Source organism: Sycon ciliatum, chromosome 10, assembly GCF_964019385.1.
Source record: "Sycon ciliatum chromosome 10, ocSycCili1.1, whole genome shotgun sequence".
Taxonomy (NCBI): Eukaryota; Metazoa; Porifera; class Calcarea; order Leucosolenida; family Sycettidae; genus Sycon; species Sycon ciliatum.
Window position 1 is genome coordinate 25,640,620 of NC_088652.1, and position 18,513 is coordinate 25,659,132.

Consider the following 18,513-nt stretch of genomic DNA (forward strand, 5'->3'; position numbering starts at 1 on the left):
GTGTAAGGAAAAGTCTATGACACTCTCTATCACTCTACAAACACCGGTTTACACACATTCACCAGCAAATTCCTACCAAATAGTTTACCCTATTAACACACGTGAACAGACATACGCATGACTTTGTATGTGTGATATGCACAAACATGTACATACACACACACACACACACACACACACACACGCGCGCACACACACACACACACACACACACACACACATACACACACGCACACATCAGCGGCGTGCACCGAGTCTTGAAAGGGGGTTTCCAGAGTTTGTAATTTTTTATCTAGAGACTCATTGTATATTATGTAGTTCTGCACATGTGCATCCCCGAACATCCCGTCGGAGATAACAGATAGGGAGGAGGGGGGACTGAAGATCAGGGGTGCAGGGCACTAATGTACAATGGTGCTGATGAGATGTGGGGCTCCTCCGATCTCTATCATGCCTGCACAAACGGGTCAGAGAGAAAACCAGGTCCTGGAGTAGAACGTGCACAGTGCACATCAGATTCTTTGTTCTCTATTACACCAGGCGCTAAGCATTTGGGGGGGGGGGGCACATGCCCCCCCCCCCCCCCACTTAATTTGGGGGGCACAGGGGCATGTGAACCTCCCCCCCCCCAACCCTAATGTTTTAAACCGCGGTTCGAGAAACGTGCCGATCTTTGTGTCAAACGCCTACCCGGTTTCTTGCGACCGAACCATCGATTGTGTCCTGCAGTGCATATTCATACGATCGGAACTCGGTCAATTCTCACCCGAATTCAGCCATGAAAAGATCTAGGTGACAACAGAGACACTCAGAAGTCGAATTGAACAAATCTGAGGTCTCTCCGATCAAGTTCAATTAAACAAGCGGTGATCGATCGAGAACCTGGAATTTTTGTGACAGCCGGTGAAGGACCACGTTGTTTCCTTCATTTCAGTCTCCCAAATCATTTGAGTGGTTTGAGTGAAAGGGCAATGAACTCAGCAGGGGGTGAAAATTTCAAAAATTGAAGCCAATTGCAAGCATGTCTGGGCATTTGGTGTATTTGGTGCCATTTCTATGTAACGACAATGAAAGACGTTTTGATTCTGCAACAAACCAAGAAGACGCTATGATCGGAGACAAAGATTCTTCATTATTCGCCACCTTTGCGCTGAGCTGCAATCATTACTCTTTGTTGCAGTGTGCTCCAAAAAACAAAAAAAACAAAACCGGCCACAAAATTGAGACCGCCCCAGCCGGCCCACTGTGGTGGCCTTGATGAGGCCCGTCGTACCGACTATGGAGGTGGGTTGGCCATAGAAGAGGGTCCGGGTTCTCCCCTCGGGAAAAACTTGAGAAATTGAAGCCAACTGCAACCATTTCCGGGTTTTTGGTGTTATTTCAGTGTAAATGAAATGAAAGACTTTTTGATTTGTAACAAACCAAGAAAACGCTACGATCAGGCCAATCAGGGACAAGGATTCTTCTGTATTCGCCACGTATACCCTGACCTGCGATCATCGCGCTTTGTTGCAGTGTGCTCAAAAAATAAGGCGGCCGTAAAAGGGCGGCGGCCTCAGCCGCCCCAGCCCCCCCCCCCCCTACTGCTGTGACAGCCTTGTTGATAATGTTATGTATTTATGTTCATGGTTTTGTTCTTCCTCCCGAAAGACTCGTCAACTCTTCCACCAACAACAACACCAGTGCCAACTACCCAGGCAACGACTACCCAGGCTTCAACTACCCAGGCATCAAATACCCAGGCAACAACCACCCTGGCTTCAACTACACAGGCAACGACTACCACAGCACCAGCTATGCCATCATCTACTGATATGCAAACAAAACGTACGTGAACATAGTAACAAAAATCTTTAAAAAATAATAAGAAATCCAGGATCCGAAGCAGACCTCACTGCGTTTACTCCTCTCTCTCTCTTCGTGCTTGGGCAGACTTCTTGGAGAGTTGATCAGGTTTTCTGTCCACTCGGGCAAAAGACCACAATGGCAGGTTCTATTGAGTTGCGCAGAACAAGAGCAAATGCACGGAAATATCTGCGAGTGAAAAATACGTTTTTGGCACTCATTCGTTTTATCACATTACTTAAATTGTGATCTCCTTGTCACCTTTTTATATACAAGCCCGAATAATGTTGCAAACCTGCAAAGAGCTCCGCCTCTTGTGTTTGGGGCAAGTTGATAGGGAGGATCCCGACTCTTACAAGATCCTCCCCGTAAGCCCTCAACACTTCACACATTAAGCACACCCCAGCATAATGATATTACGTTAGGCATGTACTTGAACTTTGTGTTCTATCCCTTCTGTGACTACTGCAGATCCAAAGGTGGAGCCACAGCCTTGGGACTGTAAGTAAATTTGAAAATGTACCAGTGTGTGTGTGTGTCAAGTTTGAGCTAAGAGTGTATTATGTGATGCGGTGAATGCATGTTATTTGGGGCTTAGGGAGCTCTCACACCATATTGTCTTCATTTACAAGCACTTGCCTCACTCACTAGCTTGCTGTGTCATGACTTATAAGCGAAGTAGACTATGTCATCCATTATGATGAAACCATAATGAATGTACGCACATCTACAACAGACAACAGTGCAGCAAGTCTAATGTTGCCATGCCAACCACTGGGATCGTCAGCGGGGTCATAGGTTTTAATACAGTTGTAGAAATTATATAGTATCTTCGACATAGCAGACTCAGCGAGTATCTTCGACATATAAACCGTCAGATGACTGAACCAACCTTTGGGAAATCTTACTTCTGTGTGAAATCACTTGTCTAGAAGGCGCAGCTGAAGAGGTTGCTCAGAGCAGATATTTTGGTGTACTGCACAAATGATACATCAGACTAGAGTTTAGCTAGAGTACAGTCCAACACCGCACCCTAGTGGACAGATCTAGCTCTGTGTGACACTGGCAGATATTGCATATGGCCGAAGTAGTACTTTCCAGTGACACACAGAACCCCTCTCTTTGACAGAAGGGACAGGGGGGGGGGGGGGGGAAGGTCTTAAGTTGCGAAGGAATTGTAACATCTCTAAGGTTGTGCCATCTACATTCAATACATGCTTTGTGTGTTTTTGTTGATTTTACAGTTCCTTCCCAAACAATTCAGTTTTATCCTAGTACTACAAGGACAGGAGCTGCTTATATGATCGTGTCTACAAAGCCCCAACACATTTACAATATAACAAGATGCTCAGTGAGTGACCAATCACATTACAAGTTTTCCATGAACTTCCAGTCAAACCGGATTGAGTTGTTGTATTTGTCTGGTAATCGATACGCATTCAGCCTCAACTACCTTGATTCCAGTAACATCTCCACACTGTTCGGACCAGGTGGAAAGTGTGAAAGTGGTAAATGTGTGCTTGGTTGTCAATCTGGAAATGGAATCGAGGATAAGGATTTTGACACGTTTGTGACTGTTGCCTCTACTTCACCAGTGACCAATCAAGAAAACGGTAAGCCGCATACAACTGCTCAGAATATCTATGTACAGCAATTGATGAATAATTGGTGTGGAGACAGTAGTATAATTAGACCAATGAAAAGTGTGATGGGTTCCTATGCAACCACACAACATAACGATGTCATAGTGTCTAATGATAGCTTGCATAGACCTCGGTCAAACCGGTAGCATCATTATACACAGACACATTGGCGACTTTGATCTGCAATTGGAGTTTGACCGTCATAAATTAAATTGAATTATCTTGTAGGGCCAATCCTGAAACAGCACCAGCTCCGCCACTCGGCGCCTCGTCACACATTCACCAACTAAACGTACCGTATCGTACAGATGAGTCAAGTGACCTGAGACAACGAATTCATTCTCTGTGGCCTTATCAGCAATTTGTTATCCTATGTAAAATATTTCCGATGTCTGGAAATTAAGATAATCCAAAATATCCAAGCGCGTTAAATGCGTGTTGCGAAATGAATGCCCTTTGGCTCTTTCTTTATTACTAAATGCTTCCAAGTGGAACAGTTATGCTACAAGGATTATGTTGTTCTAATAGCCTGAATTGATATTCAGAAAAGCAAGGGACATTTCTCAATGTTTGTTTTCTATGTACAGCCATTGATGCGTGCTTGTACGAACATGCCACTGTGTGCACACATATGAGGGATGTATGTGAGGAGAATGCAACAAACCACTTCTATACGTGCAAGTGCGCTGTCGATGGCACTCTACAAGATAATGGCATCTGCAAGTGTAAGGAAAAGTCTATGACACTCTCTATCACTCTACAGTCACCGGTTTACACACATTCACCAGCAAAATCATACTAAATAGTTTAACCTATTAACACACGTGAACAGACATACGCATGACTTTGTATGTGTGATATGCACATACATGTACTCACACACACACGCACACACACGCACACACACACACACACACACACACACACACACACACACACACACACACACTTGTACTTGTTGCTCACTGCCAAAACTGGTCACGTGGGTCTCCCCGGGAGAGGGGAGAGAGACTCAAAAGGAATCTTGGAAAGATGACTCAACTGGCTATTGAACCGCCCAACGGCCGACACCCCCTGAAATCCCCAAAACTCTGGGTGGACTTGAAAATGATCCCACTTATGGGCTCACCACACCTCAGTAAGTGGGTGAGGACAAGGTGCAGAAAAAGGATTGACGGCATCAGGGTATCCGTCCTGGGATCCAACTGCAGTTACCCCTGCCCCCAGTGAAGGTAATACTTGCTACTAGTGTGGGTGGCTAAATCAGAGTAGATCTGATCTAAGCGTCACTAGCATCATTGATTACACAAGAGTTAATCTAGCCAGAAGCAGTCCGTGGTTAACAGGTATGTATACTTCAAATAGAAAGTAACCTGAAACCAACAAAGGTGGCAGATACAACAAAAAACCTTCAAGCAGCCGAGCCTGTTGGCAACAGACCCAACACAATCAGGCATAAGTGTACCCACCAACCGGACTAGCTGGCACACACACACACACACACACTACTACTACTATGTACAACTGCCACAAAATGGCCACGTCGCTCCCAGAAGCGGGAGACAACAGCGAGAAAAAAGAAACAAGGAGAATAATTGAGGTGAAAGGGGACCGTTCTACACATAGCTAGTGTTTCTGTCTTCGGTGGCGGGTGAGGTCCTGCGGGCGGGAGAATCGTTCGTTACATATGCTGCATTGAATGGGCAGATTAGTCCTCTGGTCCTTTCGCAGTCGTTTGCCTCGAGTACAATTATGGCGGTTAAAACCAGCCTGACTCTTCATGCAGCGATCACAGATCGAGCAATGGTGCTGGCAGCAGTCCAAATTCAGGCTGCATCTCGTTGAAACAGCTGGTATTTCGTCCGATGTCTGACGCTCCACACAACGATGAACTGCAAAACCGCCAGCGCTTTGAAACCAGCGGTCACAAACTCCACAGTGACGGGCCCCAGGCTGCTGGGCAACAGGTAAGGACCGTACAGCTGAGCACTTGTGACGGTGAATCCCACGAGCAGTGAATGATCGGTTGCAAACCTTGCAGGTGACTTTGTTGTTGTTACACTCCACGAGATCATCCGGAGTCTTTGCAATTGCCTCGCGCCATGCTGGGCGATCCTGAGCCAAAGTGAGCCAATTCACTATGCCACCGAAACGAAGATCACGTGCGACGAGGTCTTTCCATCGCAGTCGTGGCCCACAGGCTGGGCGTGGATCTGAGAAGAAGCTAAACAGTATCAGCTTCGGAAGCCGGTTATCTGGCATTCTGGCGACATGCCCAAGCCACTGCAGACGGCGGTGTCTGACGGTATCAGATGGCAGTGCCATATCACCCCAGCGCCTTCGCAGCTCCTGGTTGTTGACATGCTGCAGCTGTTGATCGAGCCGGGATACACCCAGAATGAACCTGAGGGAGCGGTGGTGGAAGTTGTTGATGGCAACCATGTCTCTCTTCAGCGGAGTCCAGCACTCACAGGCATAGAGCAATGTGGACAGAACGCAAACATCGTAAAGATGGCGCTTGGTGGCGATAGAAAGGTTTCGGTCAAGAAAGACACGGCGCATAAGGTCGAAAGCTGCCGCTGCCTTACCGAGTCTTCTGGCCACATCTGCAGATGAGCGGGTGTCAGCAGTTATCACAGAGCCAAGATACACAAAGGATTTGACACTTTCGATCTCCTCCGGACCAACAAAGAGCGGAAGGCGGTCAGCACATGATAAATTTGCACCAACGGCCATGAACTTGGTCTTCGCTGTACTCAGAGTCAAGCCGAAGGAAGAAGCAACGTTGCTGAACAGCTCCAAAGCCAGTTGAGCTGACTCACACACACACACACACACGCACACACCAGCGGCGTGCATCGAGTCTTGAAAGGGGGTTTCCAGAGTTTGTAATTTTTTATCTAGAGACCCACTGTATAATATGTAGTTCTGCACATGGGCATCCCCGAACATTCCGTCGGAGATAACAGATAGGGATCAGGGGGGACTCAAGATCAGGGGTGCAGGGCACTAATGTACAATGGTGCTGATGAGATGTGGTGCTCCTCCGATCTCTATTATGCCTGCACAAACGGGTCTGAGAGGGAACCAGGTCCAGGGGTAAAAAGTGCACAGTGCACATCAGATTCTTTGGTCTCTATTACACCAGGCGCTAAGCATTTGGGGGGGGCACATGCACCCCCCCCCTAATATGGGGGCACAGGCGCATGTGAACCCCCCCCCCCCCCCCCCCGCACCCAACCCTAATTTGTTCAACCGTGGTTCGAGAAACGTGCCGATCTTTGTGTCAAACGCCTAACCGGTTTCTTGCGACCGAACCATCGATTGTGTCCTGAAGTGCATATTCATATGATCGGAACTCGGTCAGTTCTCACCCAAATTCAGCCATGAAAAGATCTAGGTGACAACAGAGACACTCAGAAATCGAATCAAACAAATCTGAGGTCTCTCCGATCAAGTTCAATTAAACAAGCGGTGATCGATCGAGAACCTGGAATTTTTGTGACAGCCGGTGAAGGACCACGTTGTTTCCTTCATTTCAGTCTCCCAAATCATTTGAGTGGTTTGAGTGAAAGGGCAATGAACTCAACTGGGGGTGAAATTTTCAAAAATTGAAGCCAATTGCAAGCATGTCAGGGCATTTGGTGTATTTGGTGCCATTTCAATGTAACTACAATGAATGATGTTTTGATTCTGCAACAAGCCAAGAAGACGCAATGATCGGGGACAAAGATTCTTCATTATTCGCCACCTTTGCGTTGAGCTGCAATCATTACTCTTTGATGCAGTGTGCTCCAAAAAACAAAACAAAAACAAAAAACAAAACCGGCCACAAAATTGAGACCGCCCCAGCCGTCCCACTGTGACGGCCTTGATCAGGCCCGTCCTACCGACTATGGAGGTGGGGTGGCCATAGGGTCCGGGGTCCTCCCCTCGGGAAAAACTTCGGAAATTGAAGCCAACTGCAACCATTTCCGGCCATTTCGTGTCATTTCAGTGTAAATGGAATGAAAGACTTTTTGATTTGCAACAAACCAAGAAAACGCTACGATCAGGCCAATCAGGGACAAGGATTCTTCTGTATTCGCCACGTATACCCTGACCTGCGATAATCGCGCTTTGTTGCGGTGTGCTCAAAAAATAAGGCGGCCGTAAAAGGGCGGCGGCCTCAGCCGCCCCAGCCCCCCCCCCCCCCCCTACTGCTGTGACAGTCTTGTTGATAATGTTATGTATTTATGTTCATGGTTTTGTTTTTCCTCCCGAAAGACTCCTCAACTCTTCCACCAACAACAACACCAGTGCCAACTACCCAGGCAACGACTACCCAGGCTTCAACTACCCAGGCATCAAATACCCAGGCAATAACCACCCTGGCTTCAACTACACAGGCAACGACTACCACAGCACCAGCTATGCCATCATCTACTGATATGCAAACAAAACGTACGTGAACATAGTAACACGAATAGTATTTAAAAGATATTAAGTAATCCAGGATCCGAAGAAGACCTCACAGCATTTACTCTTCTCTCTTCGTGCTTGGGCAGACTTCTTGGAGAGTTGATCAGGTTTTCTGTTCACTCGGACAAAAGACCACAATGGTAGGTTCTATGGAGTTGCGCAGAACAAGAGTAAATGCACGGAAATATCTGCGAGTGAAAAATACGTTTTTGGCACTCATTCGCTTTATCGCATTACTTAAATTGTGATCTCCTTGTCGCCTTTTTATATACAATCCCCAAAAATTTCGCAAACCTGCAAAGAGCTCCGCGTCTCGTGTTTGGGGCAAGTTGATAGGCATGATCCCGACTCTTAGAAGATCCTCCCCGTAAGCCCTCAACACTTCACACATTAAGAACCCCCCCAGCATAATGATATTCCATTAACCATGTACTTGAACTTTGTGTTCTATCCCTTCTGTGACTACTGCAGATCCAAAGGTGGAGCCACAGCCTTGGGACTGTAAGTAAATTTGAAAATGTACCAGTGTGTGTGTGTGTCAAGTTTGAGCTAAGAGTGTATTATGTGATGCGGTGAATGCATGTTATTTGGGGCTAAGGGAGCTCTCACACCATATTGTCTTCATTTACAAGCACTTGCCTTACTCACTAGGTTGCTGTGTCATGACTCATAAGCGAAGTAGACTATGTCATCCATTATGATGAAACCATAATGAATGTATGCACATCTACAACAGACAACAGTGCAGAAAGTCTAATGTTGCCATGCCAACCACTGGGATCGTCAGCCTGGTCATGGGTTTTAATACAGTTGTAGAAATTATATAATTATTATCTTCGACATAGCAGACTCAGCGAGTATCTTCGACATATAAACCGTCAGATGACTGAACCAACCTTTGGGAAATCTTACATCTGTGTGAAATCACTTGTCTAGAAGGCCCAGCTGAACAGGTTGCTATGAGCAGATATTTTGGTGTACTGCACAAATGATGCATCAGACTAGAGTTTGACTAGAGTACAGTCCAACACTGCACCCTAGTGGACAGATCTAGCTCTGTGTGCCACTGGCAGATATTGCATATGGCCGAAGTAGTACATTCCAGTGACACACGGAACCCCTCTCTTTGACAGAAGGGAGGAGGGGGGGAATTGTAACATCTCTAAGATTGTGCCATCTACATTCAATACAAGCTTTTTTCGTGTTATTGTTGATTTTACAGTTCATTCCCAAACAATTCAGTTTTATCCTAGTACTACAAGCACAGGAGCTGCTTATATGATCGTGTCTACAAAGCCCCAACACATTTATAATATAACAAGGTGCTCAGTGAGTGATGAATCACATTACAAGTTTTCCATGAACTTCCAGTCAAACCGGATTGAGTTGTTGACTTTGCCTGGTAATCGATACGCATTCCGCCTCAACTACCTTGATTCCAGTAATATCTCCACGCTGTTCCGAGAAGGTGGAAAGTGCGCAAGTGGCAATTGTGTGCTTGATTGTCAATCTGGAAATGGAATCGAGGATAAGGCTTTTGCCACATTTGTGACTGTTGCCTCTACTTCACCAGTGACCAATCAAGAAAACGGTAAGCCGCATACAACTGCTCAGAATATCTATGTACAGCAATTGATGAATAATTGGTGTGGAGACAGTAGTATAATTAGACCAATGAAGAGTATGATGGGTTCCTATGCAACCACACAACATAACGATGTCGTAGTGTTTAATGATAGCTTGCATAGACCTCGGTCAAACCGGTAGAATCATTATACACAGCCACATTGGCGACTTTGATCTGCAATTAGAGTTTGACCGTCATAAATTAAATTAAATTATCTTGTAGGTCCAATCCTGAAACAGTACAAGCTCCGCCACTCGTCGCCTCGTCACACATTCACCAACTAACCGTACCGTATCGTACTGATGAGTAAAGTGACCTCAGACATCGAATTCATTCTCTGTGACCTTATTAGCAATTTGTTATCCTATGTAAAATATTTCGGATATCTGGAAATTAAGATAATCCAAAATATCCAAGCGCGTTAAATGCATGTTGCGGAATGAATGCCCTTTGGCTCTTTCTTTATTACTAAATGCTTCCGAGTGTAACAGTTATGCTACAAGGATTATGTTGTTCTAATAGCCTGAATTGGTATTCAGAAAAACAAGGGACATTTCTCAATGTTTGTTTTCTATGTACAGCCATTGATGCATGCTTGTACGAACATGCCACTGTGTGCACACATACGAGGGATGTATGTGAGGAGAATCCACCAAACTACTTCTATACATGCAAGTGCGCTGTTGATGGCACTCTACAAGATAATGGCATCTGCAAGTGTAAGGAAAAGTCTATCACTCTCTCTATCACTCTACAAACACCGGTTTACACACATTCACCAGCAAATTCCTACCAAATAGTTTACCCTATTAACACACGTGAACAGACATACGCATGACTTTGTATGTGTGATATGCACAAACATGTACATACACACACACACACACACACGCACACGCGCGCACACACACACACACACACACACACACACACACACACACACACACACACACACACACACACACATACACACACGCACACATCAGCGGCGTGCACCAAGTCTTGAAAGGGGGTTTCCAGAGTTTGTAATTTTTTATCTAGAGACTCATTGTATAATATGTAGTTCTGCACATGTGCATCCCCGAACATCCCGTCGGAGATAACAGATAGGGAGGAGGGGGGACTGAAGATCAGGGGTGCAGGGCACTAATGTACAATGGTGCTGATGAGATGTGGGGCTCCTCCGATCTCTATCATGCCTGCACAAACGGGTCAGAGAGGAAACCAGGTCCTGGAGTAGAACGTGCACAGTGCACATCAGATTCTTTGTTCTCTATTACACCAGGCGCTAAGCATTTGGGGGGGGGGGGCACATGCCTCCCCCCCCCCCCCCACTTAATTTGGGGGCACAGGGGCATGTGAACCTCCCCCCCCAACCCTAATTTTTTAAACCGCGGTTCGAGAAACGTGCCGATCTTTGTGTCAAACGCCTACCCGGTTTCTTGCGACCGAACCATCGATTGTGTCCTGCAGTGCATATTCATACGATCGGAACTCGGTCAATTCTCACCCGAATTCAGCCATGAAAAGATCTAGGTGACAACGGAGACACTCAGAAGTCGAATTGAACAAATCTGAGGTCTCTCCGATCAAGTTCAATTAACCCTTTACCGGCAGCCCCATACTTGAATGCGTCAACGTTGACGCATTCGACATGCATACAAAACCATGCCTGGCATGACGGGAAGCATCAGCCCACGGGGATTTCCCGTGGCCCCCACACAGCCAAGGTATGATCCTATCCGTAGCTGAAGAGATCCACGCGTGTCCCATTAATTTCATTGAGAACTGCGCGATCGAAAACTTACGGAAATACACGCGCGCCGACAATGCCGTCCGCCTCCGTCAAAACATCGTCAGGTGCATTTTCTCTTGCGCAGTGAGTTCCTTTCGTCCTTGGATGACTTCTCCGACGAGGACCTAGCAGTCATTCGCTCTGGGACCGACGACAGATAGATAAATACTTCGTTCCAGCCGCCAATGCAAGCGAATTTCAAATTACGGAGCCTGGCGCACGCCAAGTAAATTCTCACGCAAATATGGGGAGCGCCAGCCGCTGAAGACGATGTCGTCGTGATGTACCTGGAAGAATCTGATGGTGCTTATGGTGGGGAAGCCATGGAGAGCGATCCCCGTGTCGACAGTCTCCCAGAGACGGAATTTAGGCCATCGACTTTCTACGTACCTGAGTGACGGCAGCGCAGCGCGGCGTGCGTGCGACCTTACGGAGCTTTCCGACAGCGATTCTGGGTCGATGCTGCTCTCATTTGCGAGCGAGGCATGGCCACTGAAGTTTGTGATGGCTATGGCGTTTGTTTCCGCTCCGAAGTCGACTTGTTTTGGCAGTATCATGTCAATGTCGGAACTCTGACGATTTGCATGTGTACAATTTCCGTGTTGAGACGTAGAGGTGCCAATTTAGCAGCGTATGTGTGTGGTATGAGAAAATAATTTTTTTGCATGGTCAAGAAATAGCACTAGACTTCCAAGAAAACATAACTTGCACATACAAAATGTGGCCTCGTTGTGAGTTATTGGCATCCTTCTAAATGTTATGGATTTCATATACAAAAGTAACTTGCTGGTAAAGGGTTAAACAAGCGGTGATCGATCGAGAACCTGGAATTTTTGTGACAGCCGGTGAAGGACCACGTTGTTTCCTTCATTTCAGTCTCCCAAATCATTTGAGTGGTTTGAGTGAAAGGGCAATGAACTCAGCAGGGGGTGAAAATTTCAAAAATTGAAGCCAATTGCAAGCATGTCTGGGCATTTGGTGTATTTGGTGCCATTTCTATGTAACGACAATGAAAGACGTTTTGATTCTGCAACAAACCAAGAAGACGCTATGATCGGGGACAAAGATTCTTCATTATTCGCCACCTTTGCGCTGAGCTAAATCATTACTCTTTGTTGCAGTGTGCTCCAAAAAAACAAAAAAACAAAACCGGCCACAAAATTGAGACCGCCCCAGCCGGCCCATTGTGGTGGCCTTGATGAGGCCCGTCGTACCGACTATGGAGGTGGGTTGGCCATAGAAGAGGGTCCGGGTTCTCCCCTCGGGAAAAACTTGAGAAATTGAAGCCAACTGCAACCATTTCCGGGTTTTTGGTGTTATTTCAGTGTAAATGAAATGAAAGACTTTTTGATTTGTAACAAACCAAGAAAACGCTACGATCAGGCCAATCAGGGACAAGGATTCTTCTGTATTCGCCACGTATACCCTGACCTGCGATCATCGCGCTTTGTTGCAGTGTGCTCAAAAAATAAGGCGGCCGTAAAAGGGCGGCGGCCTCAGCCGCCCCAGCCCCCCCCCCCCCCCCCCTACTGCTGTGACAGCCTTGTTGATAATGTTATGTATTTATGTTCATGGTTTTGTTCTTCCTCCCGAAAGACTCGTCAACTCTTCCACCAACAACAACACCAGTGCCAACTACCCAGGCAACGACTACCCAGGCTTCAACTACCCAGGCATCAAATACCCAGGCAACAACCACCCTGGCTTCAACTACACAGGCAACGACTACCACAGCACCAGCTATGCCATCATCTACTGATATGCAAACAAAACGTACGTGAACATAGTAACAAAAATCTTTAAAAAATAATAAGAAATCCAGGATCCGAAGCAGACCTCACTGCGTTTACTCCTCTCTCTCTCTCTCTTCGTGCTTGGGCAGACTTCCTGGAGAGTTGATCAGGTTTTCTGTCCACTCGGGCAAAAGACCACAATGGCAGGTTCTATGGAGTTGCGCAGAACAAGAGCAAATGCACGGAAATATCTGCGAGTGAAAAATACGTTTTTGGCATTCGTTCGCTTTATCACATTACTTAAATTGTGATCTCCTTGTCACCTTTTTATATACAAGCCCGAATAATTTCGCAATCCTGCAAAAAGCTCCGCCTCTTGTGTTTGGGGCAAGTTGATAGGGAGGATCCCGACTCTTACAAGATCCTCCCCGTAAGCCCTCAACACTTCACACATTAAGCACACCCCAGCATAATGATATTCCATTAACCATGTACTTGAACTTTGTGTTCTATCCCTTCTGTGACTACTGCAGATCCAAAGGTGGAGCCACAGCCTTGGGACTGTAAGTAAATTTGAAAATGTACCAGTGTGTGTGTGTGTCAAGTTTGAGCTAAGAGTGTATTATGTGATGCGGTGAATGCATGTTATTTGGGGCTAAGGGAGCTCTCACACCATATTGTCTTCATTTACAAGCACTTGCCTTACTCACTAGGTTGCTGTGTCATGACTCATAAGCGAAGTAGACTATGTCATCCATTATGATGAAACCATAATGAATGTATGCACATCTACAACAGACAACAGTGCAGAAAGTCTAATGTTGCCATGCCAACCACTGGGATCGTCAGCCTGGTCATGGGTTTTAATACAGTTGTAGAAATTATATAATTATTATCTTCGACATAGCAGACTCAGCGAGTATCTTCGACATATAAACCGTCAGATGACTGAACCAACCTTTGGGAAATCTTACATCTGTGTGAAATCACTTGTCTAGAAGGCCCAGCTGAACAGGTTGCTATGAGCAGATATTTTGGTGTACTGCACAAATGATGCATCAGACTAGAGTTTGACTAGAGTACAGTCCAACACTGCACCCTAGTGGACAGATCTAGCTCTGTGTGCCACTGGCAGATATTGCATATGGCCGAAGTAGTACATTCCAGTGACACACGGAACCCCTCTCTTTGACAGAAGGGAGGAGGGGGGGAATTGTAACATCTCTAAGATTGTGCCATCTACATTCAATACAAGCTTTTTTCGTGTTATTGTTGATTTTACAGTTCATTCCCAAACAATTCAGTTTTATCCTAGTACTACAAGCACAGGAGCTGCTTATATGATCGTGTCTACAAAGCCCCAACACATTTATAATATAACAAGGTGCTCAGTGAGTGATGAATCACATTACAAGTTTTCCATGAACTTCCAGTCAAACCGGATTGAGTTGTTGACTTTGCCTGGTAATCGATACGCATTCCGCCTCAACTACCTTGATTCCAGTAATATCTCCACGCTGTTCCGAGAAGGTGGAAAGTGCGCAAGTGGCAATTGTGTGCTTGATTGTCAATCTGGAAATGGAATCGAGGATAAGGCTTTTGCCACATTTGTGACTGTTGCCTCTACTTCACCAGTGACCAATCAAGAAAACGGTAAGCCGCATACAACTGCTCAGAATATCTATGTACAGCAATTGATGAATAATTGGTGTGGAGACAGTAGTATAATTAGACCAATGAAGAGTATGATGGGTTCCTATGCAACCACACAACATAACGATGTCGTAGTGTTTAATGATAGCTTGCATAGACCTCGGTCAAACCGGTAGAATCATTATACACAGCCACATTGGCGACTTTGATCTGCAATTAGAGTTTGACCGTCATAAATTAAATTAAATTATCTTGTAGGTCCAATCCTGAAACAGTACAAGCTCCGCCACTCGTCGCCTCGTCACACATTCACCAACTAACCGTACCGTATCGTACTGATGAGTAAAGTGACCTCAGACATCGAATTCATTCTCTGTGACCTTATTAGCAATTTGTTATCCTATGTAAAATATTTCGGATATCTGGAAATTAAGATAATCCAAAATATCCAAGCGCGTTAAATGCATGTTGCGGAATGAATGCCCTTTGGCTCTTTCTTTATTACTAAATGCTTCCGAGTGTAACAGTTATGCTACAAGGATTATGTTGTTCTAATAGCCTGAATTGGTATTCAGAAAAACAAGGGACATTTCTCAATGTTTGTTTTCTATGTACAGCCATTGATGCATGCTTGTACGAACATGCCACTGTGTGCACACATACGAGGGATGTATGTGAGGAGAATCCACCAAACTACTTCTATACATGCAAGTGCGCTGTTGATGGCACTCTACAAGATAATGGCATCTGCAAGTGTAAGGAAAAGTCTATCACTCTCTCTATCACTCTACAAACACCGGTTTACACACATTCACCAGCAAATTCCTACCAAATAGTTTACCCTATTAACACACGTGAACAGACATACGCATGACTTTGTATGTGTGATATGCACAAACATGTACATACACACACACACACACACACGCACACGCGCGCACACACACACACACACACACACACACACACACACACACACACACACACACACACACACACACATACACACACGCACACATCAGCGGCGTGCACCAAGTCTTGAAAGGGGGTTTCCAGAGTTTGTAATTTTTTATCTAGAGACTCATTGTATAATATGTAGTTCTGCACATGTGCATCCCCGAACATCCCGTCGGAGATAACAGATAGGGAGGAGGGGGGACTGAAGATCAGGGGTGCAGGGCACTAATGTACAATGGTGCTGATGAGATGTGGGGCTCCTCCGATCTCTATCATGCCTGCACAAACGGGTCAGAGAGGAAACCAGGTCCTGGAGTAGAACGTGCACAGTGCACATCAGATTCTTTGTTCTCTATTACACCAGGCGCTAAGCATTTGGGGGGGGGGGGCACATGCCTCCCCCCCCCCCCCCCCACTTAATTTGGGGGCACAGGGGCATGTGAACCTCCCCCCCCAACCCTAATTTTTTAAACCGCGGTTCGAGAAACGTGCCGATCTTTGTGTCAAACGCCTACCCGGTTTCTTGCGACCGAACCATCGATTGTGTCCTGCAGTGCATATTCATACGATCGGAACTCGGTCAATTCTCACCCGAATTCAGCCATGAAAAGATCTAGGTGACAACGGAGACACTCAGAAGTCGAATTGAACAAATCTGAGGTCTCTCCGATCAAGTTCAATTAACCCTTTACCGGCAGCCCCATACTTGAATGCGTCAACGTTGACGCATTCGACATGCATACAAAACCATGCCTGGCATGACGGGAAGCATCAGCCCACGGGGATTTCCCGTGGCCCCCACACAGCCAAGGTATGATCCTATCCGTAGCTGAAGAGATCCACGCGTGTCCCATTAATTTCATTGAGAACTGCGCGATCGAAAACTTACGGAAATACACGCGCGCCGACAATGCCGTCCGCCTCCGTCAAAACATCGTCAGGTGCATTTTCTCTTGCGCAGTGAGTTCCTTTCGTCCTTGGATGACTTCTCCGACGAGGACCTAGCAGTCATTCGCTCTGGGACCGACGACAGATAGATAAATACTTCGTTCCAGCCGCCAATGCAAGCGAATTTCAAATTACGGAGCCTGGCGCACGCCAAGTAAATTCTCACGCAAATATGGGGAGCGCCAGCCGCTGAAGACGATGTCGTCGTGATGTACCTGGAAGAATCTGATGGTGCTTATGGTGGGGAAGCCATGGAGAGCGATCCCCGTGTCGACAGTCTCCCAGAGACGGAATTTAGGCCATCGACTTTCTACGTACCTGAGTGACGGCAGCGCAGCGCGGCGTGCGTGCGACCTTACGGAGCTTTCCGACAGCGATTCTGGGTCGATGCTGCTCTCATTTGCGAGCGAGGCATGGCCACTGAAGTTTGTGATGGCTATGGCGTTTGTTTCCGCTCCGAAGTCGACTTGTTTTGGCAGTATCATGTCAATGTCGGAACTCTGACGATTTGCATGTGTACAATTTCCGTGTTGAGACGTAGAGGTGCCAATTTAGCAGCGTATGTGTGTGGTATGAGAAAATAATTTTTTTGCATGGTCAAGAAATAGCACTAGACTTCCAAGAAAACATAACTTGCACATACAAAATGTGGCCTCGTTGTGAGTTATTGGCATCCTTCTAAATGTTATGGATTTCATATACAAAAGTAACTTGCTGGTAAAGGGTTAAACAAGCGGTGATCGATCGAGAACCTGGAATTTTTGTGACAGCCGGTGAAGGACCACGTTGTTTCCTTCATTTCAGTCTCCCAAATCATTTGAGTGGTTTGAGTGAAAGGGCAATGAACTCAGCAGGGGGTGAAAATTTCAAAAATTGAAGCCAATTGCAAGCATGTCTGGGCATTTGGTGTATTTGGTGCCATTTCTATGTAACGACAATGAAAGACGTTTTGATTCTGCAACAAACCAAGAAGACGCTATGATCGGGGACAAAGATTCTTCATTATTCGCCACCTTTGCGCTGAGCTAAATCATTACTCTTTGTTGCAGTGTGCTCCAAAAAAACAAAAAAACAAAACCGGCCACAAAATTGAGACCGCCCCAGCCGGCCCATTGTGGTGGCCTTGATGAGGCCCGTCGTACCGACTATGGAGGTGGGTTGGCCATAGAAGAGGGTCCGGGTTCTCCCCTCGGGAAAAACTTGAGAAATTGAAGCCAACTGCAACCATTTCCGGGTTTTTGGTGTTATTTCAGTGTAAATGAAATGAAAGACTTTTTGATTTGTAACAAACCAAGAAAACGCTACGATCAGGCCAATCAGGGACAAGGATTCTTCTGTATTCGCCACGTATACCCTGACCTGCGATCATCGCGCTTTGTTGCAGTGTGCTCAAAAAATAAGGCGGCCGTAAAAGGGCGGCGGCCTCAGCCGCCCCAGCCCCCCCCCCCCCCCCCTACTGCTGTGACAGCCTTGTTGATAATGTTATGTATTTATGTTCATGGTTTTGTTCTTCCTCCCGAAAGACTCGTCAACTCTTCCACCAACAACAACACCAGTGCCAACTACCCAGGCAACGACTACCCAGGCTTCAACTACCCAGGCATCAAATACCCAGGCAACAACCACCCTGGCTTCAACTACACAGGCAACGACTACCACAGCACCAGCTATGCCATCATCTACTGATATGCAAACAAAACGTACGTGAACATAGTAACAAAAATCTTTAAAAAATAATAAGAAATCCAGGATCCGAAGCAGACCTCACTGCGTTTACTCCTCTCTCTCTCTCTCTTCGTGCTTGGGCAGACTTCCTGGAGAGTTGATCAGGTTTTCTGTCCACTCGGGCAA

The 18,513-nt window shown here is 46.2% G+C and overlaps 1 long non-coding RNA gene across 1 annotated transcript; it reads left to right on the forward strand.

Annotated features, from left to right (window-relative positions):
- The first annotated feature begins 9,472 nt into the window (after positions 1 to 9,472).
- LOC135826317 (uncharacterized) lies at positions 9,473 to 13,667 on the forward strand. The gene is made up of 4 exons (XR_010555255.1): positions 9,473 to 9,540; positions 10,158 to 10,295; positions 12,968 to 13,144; positions 13,638 to 13,667. It is a non-coding gene; the product is annotated as an uncharacterized LOC135826317 (long non-coding RNA).
- The last annotated feature ends 4,846 nt before the right edge of the window (positions 13,668 to 18,513 follow it).